This window comes from Elephantulus edwardii, unplaced genomic scaffold (assembly GCF_000299155.1).
Source record: "Elephantulus edwardii isolate Elephantulus edwardi_28Jun2011 unplaced genomic scaffold, EleEdw1.0 scaffold00039, whole genome shotgun sequence".
Classification (NCBI taxonomy): domain Eukaryota; kingdom Metazoa; phylum Chordata; class Mammalia; order Macroscelidea; family Macroscelididae; genus Elephantulus; species Elephantulus edwardii.
In genome coordinates, this window is record NW_006399789.1 from 4,458,719 (window position 1) to 4,470,439 (window position 11,721).

Sequence of the window (11,721 nt, forward strand, 5' to 3'; positions counted from 1 at the left end):
CTCCACCATAAAAATTGCTTTCCTTAATGTTGTTAATGATCATTTATGGGTGTCTGTGTCCTTGGTTGCTATTTAAAATTCAAACTCTGCTATTGATAGCTCCTTTTACTCTTCTTTTTTCATTCAACAGAAGCCATAACTTTATTAATTAATGATAGAAACAGTACAAATTTCAAACCAAACTGCAGTTACTCTTTTGAAACACCAAAAAAAAAGTCCTCATTTTCCATTAACAATGGCTACATTGTTAATCCCATAGTAGCATTTACAATATCATTACTGTTGTTCTTCAGGGCTGGGACCGCCTTTGCTCTCGACACATCTGCTTGTGACATGACTGACTCTATGTCTTTAACTTCAACACCTGTTTCATCAACCTTTTCCTCTTCACTCTCCTCTTGAAGAGTTGGAGTTTGTGTGTTTTCTTGAATGTTGGAGACAGCTTCACCTTGAACTTTGAATTTCTCAGCAGCTGCTTAGCTGTGCTTGCTGAGATAAGTCCTCTATCTTGGCTTTAGCAAAAATTATTGTAGGTATCTGAAGCCGGGCTCTTAGAAACATCTGGTTTTGTGATGACAAAGAGGATATTCTTAGATTTCCGGATAGTGACTCTAGTAACGCCTGTGACTTGTCGAAGTCCCAGTTTGAACATCGCCTTCCTAGCCTTCTTTTCACTCCGACTTTGTTTTGCTTTACTGACTGATTCTTCATCGATTTCAGCTGCTGCTGCCAGATGCACTTGTTGTGTGGTTGCCTCAGTGGAATCCTGTTCCTCAAGCTCTGGTACTGATTTATCACTGTCGGATTCTGGTCCTGACCCTGTCTCAGCCTGGGGCTGTGGCCACTCCTGCTCTGTAGCAGGGACTGTTTCTGTGGCTTCACTGGGCATTTTGTGCGGGGAACGCAGAACCAAGATCTCCTTTTACTTTAAGAATTCTTTCAATATCATCATTGTCGAAGTTGTTTCTCCTGGAGTTCTGCGAAGATCTGAACCGGTTTCGCTGTGACAGGCATGCGAAGGCCACTTTGTCATCTTCATCAGCTTGGGGATTCGTCTCTTTCCTAACTTTTGTCTCCCACCAGCGTCTTCCTCGTTTACATCTTTCTGGAGGAGTTCCGCCTCTGGTAGCTCTTCCTAAGAAGGGTTGCCGTAGAGATGGCTTATTAATGATTTTCTTTTCTTTCTTTCTTTCTTTTTTTAATTTTTTTAATGCCTGTCCTCTCATTTGACTCTTTGGGTAAAAAATTCCAGGCTATAAATCTTGTATCTTTTGTGTCTTAAACCTACTATTTAGAAACTTTAGGTTGTCTTCAACTGGTCAGATTTCCTGGAGAGAAGATTCTTCTGATAGCTAATCAGCATTTCAGGGGCTGTAGGGAGAGGGAGAAAAACATGTAGGTGTTTCAGCATTAGAATGTATCTCCTTACATTCCCTCTGTTTTTGCCAAGTTCTCAGCTGTGCTTAGCATTTCCCAGTTTGAAACTCTGTGTTAAACCTCTTTTATTTATTTATTAAATTTCCTTTTATATTGGTTTCCATACAGAGTTCGTATATATTGTTTCACACTATCCTTCATTCCCATTGTGTTAAACCTCTTTTAAAAAGTCACCACCAGTGTTCTGTGAGGGTGGTCCATGGTCCACGGGGGCATGGATTTCTGTGTGAGGCTGCAGATCTGAAAATGCATCTTAGACATTTTCCCTGCAATCTTTCGTATTTTCGCTTTCTGTCCCCCATCCCAAGGAAAGTGAGGGTGGCGCAGAATCAGGCGGGATTCTCTTCTGTTGTACGTAGGGTCCAAGCCAGTTCACAACTTCTGAAAGAACCTGGAACCAGAAATACTAGCTTCTTTGAGAGCAACTCTGAGAACTCTACAGGCGACCCTACAGGTTCCTAGCTTTCCTGTAAATGACTTTAGGATTAGTAGTTGTGAGGCCTTGAGTTGGAACTGACCCATGATTGACCCTCCTTTAGCCTTAGGTTTCATAATGCCTTTAGTTATCTACCTGTTAGGACTTTGGTTTTCCACTTCCCACTATTTTTTTGTTATTCTCTCTTGCCAATTTCCCTCTCCATCTTCTTAGAGCAACTCCTTTGTGGTAGTTCTCTTAGGACACTGAGAGACAGCCAAGGAGCCCTGGTGACGAAGCAGGTTAAGCCTTGGACTGCTGAACCACTAGCCACTCCACAAGAGAAAGATGAGGCGTTCTGTTCCTGTGAAAAGTAAGTGTAGCCCCAGAACTCTCTCCAGTCATGCTACCCTATCCTGGAGGACCTCTGAATCAGAATCCATGTTGTTGTTGTTGTTGTGTACAATTGGGTTAGAAATAACCTATAGCTGACCTGCCAGTGGGTTTTCAGAGACAGTAATCGCACGGAAGGAGATTGCCCATTCTCCTGTCTAGCAGCTGGAGGATTTGAACCGTGTGCCTTTGGGATTGCAGTACAGATTCTTACCACTAGGCCACCAGAGCTACCCATGTAACAGTAGTAAGTTTGATGTTTGTGTTCAAGTCACTTGTTGGCCTAAACCCTTTGGACTCTTTTTTTATGTGTGCATTTTCTCTTCTCAAACAAAACCCCTTTAATTGTGCCCCCTCTGTTTTCCCCTTTCTGTGGAAGACACCAACATTCCTCTAGTCATGAAGAACCTGATTTTGACTTTCCTATTTCCCTTGCTTCTCTCCTTCCTGTCTCTCTGGCTCTCGCTGTCTTCAGGCCCACCATTTTTCTGGAAGGCACACAGAAGTGACTGAATTAACAGTGTTTCCTAATGAGGCTCCGCCCACTTGTAAGCTGGAGGCTTTATTGGGAGAGTCCCTTTTTGATCCTGAAAGATGAGTTCTGCAGGCTTTTGGATTTTCCTTTTTATCTCAAAGCTGTGGAATGATTTCTAGCTTGAGTAATTAGTCCATCAAGGCAACAAGAGAGAAAAAAAACCCAACCCACATGCATGACCCTCAGCAGATTGGGCGATCACCACCAAAGCAGATACAAACCCCAAGGCCATGCATACTCACACCTTACCACTTTTGACCACACTGTTATCTTAGCTTTGGAAGAATCTTTCCTTCTTTATTCATTCCTTGGTTCTGAAGATTCATCTTGCACTTTGTTTGCAGATGAAAGTTTCTAAAGTAGGGTCTTTGTCATTTCCTTAGTTGAAAATTCATGGTTTAATGTAAACGAAAGCCTGAAATCTGAGTATATGAGGCATCTTGTAATCTGATGATTGACTGGCCATAATCAACAGCTGTGCCCTCATCCCGCCTCAGTCATTCAGTGCTGACTGTGTGTCCAGGATTTAAGTTTCTTTACTTATTCTGGTTTCTATATGGGATGAATGTGATGTTTCATTTCTCAGATTGTGTGATAGTAAAATAAAACTAAAATTAAAACTCAAACCATCAAGTTGGAACTGACCCATGGTTGACTCTGCCCACCTTTCTCTGCAGAGCAGCTGGTGGTGTCAGACTCCTGGAGAGGCAGCGCCTTCGTGTTGGCTGCAGGCGTCCAGGCAGATTATGTCACCTGAGCTTTAAAAGAACATGTTGTTGTGTGTACCGTAGAGTCGGAACCGACTCATAGCTGACCCTCTTGTGGGTTTTTAGAGGCAGTTAGGAGACTGCCCATCCTTCTCCTATGGGGTAGCCAGACCTAATAAAAAAAATTATTTATGTAGTTCATATTAATACTTCTTTTAGTACTAAAATGTCTTTTAATCTTTTAAAACTTCATTTAATGTTTGTTCACTGGTTTGCTTTTTCTAGCAAGCTGGTCTGTCCCTGGTCCTTGATGGCACTTGCTCACTGTCTATCCCTGCCACTGGCCTTTTATTCCTGCTGCAGTAAGGATTGGCAAACAATTGACTGGTGGTGGGTTGCTTATGCTGACATCTGCTCTGATTCATCAGGCCCCTACTCCACTTCTTGATTTCTGTGCTTGGCCTGTTGTTGAATATTTGAACCAGTTTTCATTTTAGTCTGCCCTAGAAGGAGCTTCCCTTTTCTGTTTGTGCAAGGTGGTGCCCATACTTCTGGGCCCAACTCAAAACTCATTTATTTCCACATGTCTTGTTGGATACCTGCAGGCTATGGTACTTAACTGTTCATTTTCTACTTACATCATAATAAATGTCAGAAATAATTTGCGTTTCATATCTCTGAAGTTCAGCTAACATACAGACTCCTCACATAGGAGCTTCCTTGTGATCCTTAAAATTTCTTCTGTGCCCCGAATGAGTATGTGTACATGTATTCACTGAAATATGTTCTTCTTCTTGTGTGCTCTTGAGTCAGAATCGACCCATAGCTGACCCTCCAGTGAGCTCTATATCACATGGCAGGAGACTGCTTACCACAGAGTCACAGCTGCTTACCACTAGATCACCAGAGATCTCTGAAATGTGTTCCAGCACAAAGGAATCTGAAAATGATGTCAGTGGTCAAGTTGAAAGAGTGTTGGGGTTTTGGTTGTTTTTAGTTTCAGTCTTTTGTCATGGAGACACTTTAACCACTTTTGTCACTCCCTCGGCCTCAGCTTCCTAATTTGAAACATAAGTGAATGAGATCACATGATCCTGAGAATACAATGTTAAAAAAGGTGTGTATATGTATGTGTATTTATATGTCTTTTTGTATTATTTTAAAAATTTATCATTTTTTGTGTGCCTACTGTCAAATCAGATCTGACTGGTACTGGAGGAGATTGTCCCTCCTTCTCCAGCAGAGCATCTGGATTGAAACCACGTACCTCTGGGATTGCAGTGCAGCTTCTTGCCACTAGGCCACCAGAGCTCCCTTATATATATATATCTTTTTAACTCCTAAGCAGTGTATGCCTCCTTTTAAGGAGCTGTGGTGGCGTAATGTGTTATGTGTTGGGCTGCAAACCAGAAGGTTGATGGTTCAAGTTCAAAAGCTGCTCCACAGGAGAAAGTTGAGGAGTTTCCTCCCGTAATGATTAATGGCCTCAGAGAGCCCACGGAGGATTACTATGAGGGAAGAGTAAGTGCACTGCATTGGATTTGATGCCTGTTGACCTTTTAGTGGTCTTCAGGTTATCCCATGACCTAGAACAAAAATCCTAGAATCTTGATTCCAAGGGAGTATTTAGTTATGATTTATTTTGCTTTTATCACAGTGAAAATTTCAGAATTATGTATCATAAATAATGCATGTCCTTCATACTGATGCTTCTCAGATGTAGCCATGGCGGGCATTGAATGTGTCACAGAAACATTGGCAAAATCAAAGTTATTTTCTCCAGTTATCAATTTCTTACTGGATATGTCTCAGTCTAAAATCACATTCCTGAGAACTTGGGAAAGACGACAAAGGTCAGGAAGACGTAATGCACAAAGCGGAGGCCCTGCCTTTGGGCAGGCAGTGAAAGGGTCAGAATTCTTTCTGTTAGCTGTTCTTTATTTTGACTTATTTGAGATTTGGTGAGTGAATGAAATTCTAGAGGAGAACTGAAATCATTGTGGTTGACCAAATCTTGACATTTTATCCTCCTTTCCTTTTTCTGTTCTTTAGAATAAGGTCTCAAGTGTATAGTCTTCCATTGAGCCTTATTAAGAGAAATTATGTTGTGTTGAGCGATGGCCATGCTATTCCCCTTAATTTTTAATTTTATAGATGGTGAACAGCGGTTTCTCTCAGATGATATGCACACTGTCTCAGATTATTATGTAATATATGAGAAGCCAAGTATTTGGTGTATACCAGAAGACAATGCTTAGTGTTATTTTAACACTGTATTATTTTAAGCTGTCTTTTGACAATGCCAAAAACTGTCTCATCATTTATTAATATTATAATTATACCCCTTTTTACTATCTACCTATTGATTAATTGTAGAATGACATATTTTAAAATTTTGGTAAGAAAGATATGATTATGTGGCACAATAGACCTTTTATTGTCCTGGAGAAATTCTTTTTGATGCTTTAAACATTTACTCAACTTTAAACTTTGAAACAGCCTGGGAATCAACATTTTGAAATTCTGCTTTGATTTTCCGTGTCATGCTTGTGCTAGTAATTAAGTTCAGAAGTGGGCTCTGCTTGTCTGTTCTTGCATGCAGACCTCTGACGCGGGTTGCCGTTCTAGTTCCTTTAAAGCCCTTTTATAAAGCAAGTGCTGTATTAAGTTGATGTTGACAGCAGTGATATTGGAGGCCCCAATTTTCCCATGGAACACAGCTTTGGAATGCTAATGGTAGCAGATAGAAAAATGTAATTTGATAGGGGAAAAACCCCCCAAACCTGACAAATTGCATCCTGTACATTTCAGCGAGAGCATCATTTTCTTTATACTTATGTTGAGAGAGTATGCACTGATAGGCAGTCCCTGGGTTACAAATGGCCTGTTTTCTTAGCTACAACCCCTCGTTATAAACCAGTCTCCTGTAAATCATCCAGTATCGATGTGAGCTGGAGGGTCTAGTCTCCTGTGAAACTCAAAAGTCAAGACTGACTGAGTGCCAGGAATTAGAGCTATAGGCTTTTGTCTTCTGCGTGGAGTTGCTGATGGACTTGATCCCTGACCTTGAGGTTAGCAGCCAGAGGTCTTAAGCATTCTCCCACCAATGACAGAGAGGAATTTTAACCCAGCCAGTTTCTCTCCTCATTGCTACATCCTCTGTGGGCTGTCTGTTGTGTGTTGGTGGTGCTGGAGTGGTACCACCATGCAACGTGGGTCAACCTTGAGCACTCACATCTACCTGCCCAGCCCAGCCCTTTGTTCCTGTCACTTTCTCCCTCCTCTTTTCCCCCCTCAGACTTAATCAGAGTTAACACTCGATGTCTGTCTTGGTTAATGTCTATGTGGGTTATCTGCTCAGCTCCTAGGGAGCTCTCGTGGCTTAAGAGTAAGGAGTTGCCCTGCCAGCCTGAAGGCAGGTGCCAGCAGCTCTGACGGAGCAAGATGGGCAGTCTCATCCTGTGAAGTTTACAGCCTCTGAAAACCCACTGGAGGGTCAGCTATGTGTCAGTGCCATCTCGACAGCAATGTTAGCGCATTGAGAGAGTGTGCTATGACAGAAATACCGCGAGGGGATTGTTTTAACAATTCTCTTACAGTTCAGGAGGCTAGAAGTGCATGCTTAGGATATTAGCCTCAGGGAAGGCTTTATCACTCTATTGGCTCACAGTTTAGGAGAAGATCGTTTTCTCCTTTCAACATCTCCTTTCTACATGTAGGCCCTGCATTCCGTGGAGATCATTATGTATTTAGCATCAGCTTCCTGGAGTGGGCAGTTCCTAGTACAGAGACTCCGAATCCAGATGGCATGCTCCTGGCTTTTCAGTTTTAATAATATTGAGATTCCTCTGCTACCTTCTCTCTTTTTATCTCTCCAAAGATAAAAGGTGATGCCAGCTGCTCCCCAGCGCATCTCCCTTTACATGGGAGTTGAACTGTGACCTGATGGTAGGTGTTACATCCCACCTCAGTCCCCTTATAGCCCATTGGCTGATCACATCATGTAAGTGATTACATCCTCACACAAATAACTTTCAAAGGACATCATTATGTAACTGCCGAACCACTGAGATTCACGCCCTAGCATGCTGACACCTCCTTCTGGGGGACACAGTTCATTCCATGACAGTGTCCAGCTTCCCTCTTCTCATTCTGACCATCTCTTTCTGTACACATCTATCTCTTAAGACAGTGATGGAGATAATATCAAAGTGTGAGAGTGTTTCTCTTAATGCTGAGTCTTGCAGGTTTCAATGCTGTTTCATTTAAACTGACATAGTCTTTCCTAATAACCTAGTTTTTCATTGTCTTGTTGTGTACTGTTGAGCTGGAACTGATCCCTAGCTGACCCTCCAGCTGGTTTTCTGAGATAGTAAATCACATGGACGATGGGGGGGAATGTCTGTCCTTCTCCCCAAGAGCAGCTGGTGGGTTAAACTGGGCCCCATTAGGATTGCAGCACCACTAGGCCACCAGCTTCTCCTTATACGAGTTTTGTGGTTTGATCAGCCATCCCCTCCTAATGATAGACATTTGCATGGTTTCTCATTCTGATTATTTTAAGTCATGGGACAGCAACTGTTCTAATCATTTGTATTGTGAAGAGCAGCCTTTGCAATATGTGACATTACCATAACTGTGTAATGATATATTCAATTCCGGGGGCAGCTTGAAATCATAGGTAACAAATCTGGTGATGGGAGGCAGGTGGTGGGCCACCTCTTGAGAATTCTAATTCCACTGTAGAGTCAGAGTTTCCAGTGAGGAGTCCCACAGCTGTTTTTTGATGATGGCAGCATTCCATGATCATTTATTTAAAAGATGACACTTACCCAGTCTCCCTCTTGTATGTGTGTATATGTGTAATTTTCCTTCTTTTATCAGGTATACTAGATGAGACTTTTGAATTATGTTTAGTAATAAGAGACATTTTCTCTGAACATTTAGTTGAATGAATTTCTCATGAACCTTCCCCCTAAAATAATACTTGCTGTTGTTTTATGATTGAATAATTGCCTTTCCTCCAGTTTGTTAGTCTGGCCAAGCCTACTTAGTTTTCCATGGAGGTAGGAGTGGAGGTAATTTGTGAGCTGTTCTCATTCGTCTGGCCCCATTACTCTCCTGTGCTTTCTTAGCAGTGCCTGTAAGAGCTACCTGTGTCAGAGAATCTGCACCCCTTTCAAAAAGTGTATGTCCTGCAGACCAAATGCCTTGAGCACTCACATTGTCTTACACATCATTTCATCCTGAGCCAGACACAATGTATGTGGATTATATGATTATATAAATACAGGTGTGAGAATAACTCCAAAGACTGTTTGGAGGGTTAAGGTGGGAAGGCATTTGATCACCAAGACAAAAATTTTTGGGTTTAGTACAATAGGTGGTGAGAGACTAAAAATTTTTTTTTAACAAGGATGTGATGGGATTATAATTAAAATTAAGATTACAGTTGTAGTAATGTAAAAGATGATGAAATACGAGGGATGCAAGAGGTGAAAAAGAAATTAGAATATTTTTGAAATGATGTGACTCGAATTGGTGTGATTATACTGAGAAAAGAATAGACAGTATGATAGGATAGACTTTTTACAGCTGACAGCTGATTATATTCCACATTGATTCCTTCATCCACCCAGTCTCTTGGGCACCAGCGACTGTGTTGGGCCTTGGTGATGAGACTGTGCGAAAGACAAGCTTGAACCAAAGGCTACTTGGAAGAGTTGGTAACCTGTTGAACGCTGGACCATTACAGAAATCCCGACATTGAGGAGGAAGAGCGGGCTTTGTTGGATTGTTTTGTTAACTTCTAGGCAAGGACTATTCAACAGGATGACAATTATGAGTTTATTTGAAACATTTCTTGGCTAAGGGTGTATGGAGGTGGTAGATAAAGGCACCGAGTTAAAAATTGCAAAGAATTAGACTGTGAATGGTTAGAAAGTTCAGCTGATTCTGTGTTAAGGCAAAACCCAAGGAGAATCCTCCTAAACTGTAAAGTCAGTGAAGGTGTAAAGATTTAAGAAATTAACCCTGAATTCAGGTAATAAGAAGGAGAAAGATGGAAAAGGGACAGCAAAAAAGGTGAAGGGCGGAAAAACGTCATTTCACCAGCATTTACCTCCCAATATAACAAAAGTTAATGCTTTCATTTCTTAGCTTGCTCTGTAACTTTTACCTCTATCCCTGATGCTTTGACTCTTGATAACAAGTCTCCTCTTCACAGGCAGAGTTACCTGATTCTCCTCTTGTGCAGTTGGCACGGTAACTACTTCTCAGGTGCCATTATATTATTGTATGTATTGGCCTATGTGCCTGTTGTCCCCAGGCAATTTGTGTTTCCTGCAAGCACAGACTTGCTTCTACTAGTGATTCTTAGCTCCTGTAGACAACCTTTGTGGCATACAGGAGTTTGTCCCTTCGTGTCTGTTGAATGACCTAACTCCCAAGGGTGATTCTCAAAAAGAAGTTACAAAAAGGACTAACATGGAAAGTGAGACCAGTAGTTACAAGAAGGACTAAAACGGAAAGTGTGACCAGAAAGCTGCAGGTAGGCACAGCAGCGGTGTCTTCTGTGTCACAGCCTTGTACGGTATGGCAAAGGTAAACATTATTGGGGTGATTTTGTCCTTAACTGCATTATTTTTATACCTGCATGCAGTCTTCTTTTCTTACCCTTTGTTTTTCACTATTGCAAACATGGGGCCAGTGAGCACATTAACACATGAATCTCTGGATACTTGGTTATTATTTCATAAGAACAAATTTTTGGAGAAAGAATATCTGTTTCACAGATAACTGTTGTTTGTTATTTTTTTTTTAAAAGATTTTCAGTATATGTGATCTAAATGCTCTCTAGAAAAGCTTTGCCAATTTGCATTACGTGTAGTTGTATATGAGATTTCCATGAAATACAGTGTTCAAACATAGATGTGTATGGCTGGCTGATTTTTCTGTCGTGAGGAGGGTTAAACTAAGTATCTCCTTGAAGGCAAGGATTTCGAAGCTCTGTCTCACAGACTTTGGGCACAAACCCAGGAGGGCCCAGTCCTTGGAGAAGGACATCATGCTTGGAAGGCTGCTGTGCTCACCACTGTCCCACCAACGTGGCACATAGGAACATCATGCTTGGAATACAGGAGAGGAAGACCTTGGCTGAGATGGATTGACACAGTAATTGGGGTAATGGGGGTAGATGTGTTAGAGTCAATGAGACTGTCTCAGAAAAGGGCGGGCTTCAGAGCTGTTGAGTCTGAACATAAGGTCAGCTATGAGTTGCAGGCGACTCAACAGCACGGAACAATAACAAGATAGACTGCTTGTACTTAAGGCTCCAATATTCTGCATATGATCTTGTTTAGCCTGTTGAACATATTCATGATTCTACCAGGATAAATTAATAGTCATCATTTATTCATACTTGTTTGAACAAAATGCTCAAGCATCCAAAATATTAGTAGCCAGTCTTGCAGCATTCATGAGTGACTCATTTGTTTGAAAAAGAAGATGGGAGGAGGCAAATCAGATGACTATGAATCCTTTTTTAGAGGAACCATAATTATATGAGACTGAAGGACAAGCCTTAACCCCAATCCATGGGAATATAGTATAATATTTTAATTGATGGTAGTGTTGCTGTTGTTGTTCTGTGCCACTGCATTGTTTGCTATTCATAGTGACCCTCTGTACAACAACTCTGAACCCTGCTTTATCCTGAGCCAAATTTGTTGTCTCTGACACATCTACCCTCATTAAACCAGTCACTGAGTCAATCCATCTCATCCAAGGTCTTCCTCTCTTGTTTTGTCCTTCCACCCTCCCAAGCATGATGTCCCTTTCCAAGGACTGGTCCCTCTTTGCAACATGCTTCAAAGTATGTCAGACAGAGCTTCCAAATCCTTGCCTCCAAGGAGCAGCCTGGTTTCACCCTCTCTAGGATGAATTTGTTTGTTTTCTTAGCAGTCCATGGTATATTCAATACTCTTCTCCAGCACCACAGCTCAAAGGCATCAATTCTCCTTTTATCATCCCTAGTCATTGTCTAGTTTTCTGGTGCATAGCATGTAATTGTGAAGACCATGGCCCAAATCAGGTGCACCTTAGTCTTCATACTGACATCGTTGCCCTTTAGTACATGGTAGATGGTGGAAAAATTATAAAATATGGCACTTGATACAACTCTCACTTAAAGTGAATGTCTTCAAGTATCAGGATCATAATATTTCAAATGATAC

At 41.5% G+C, this 11,721-nt stretch overlaps 1 pseudogene; it reads right to left on the reverse strand.

The window, feature by feature from the left end:
- Positions 1-239: 239 nt before the first annotated feature.
- On the reverse strand, positions 240-889 carry LOC102866704 (annotated as a pseudogene).
- Positions 890-11,721: the final 10,832 nt, after the last annotated feature.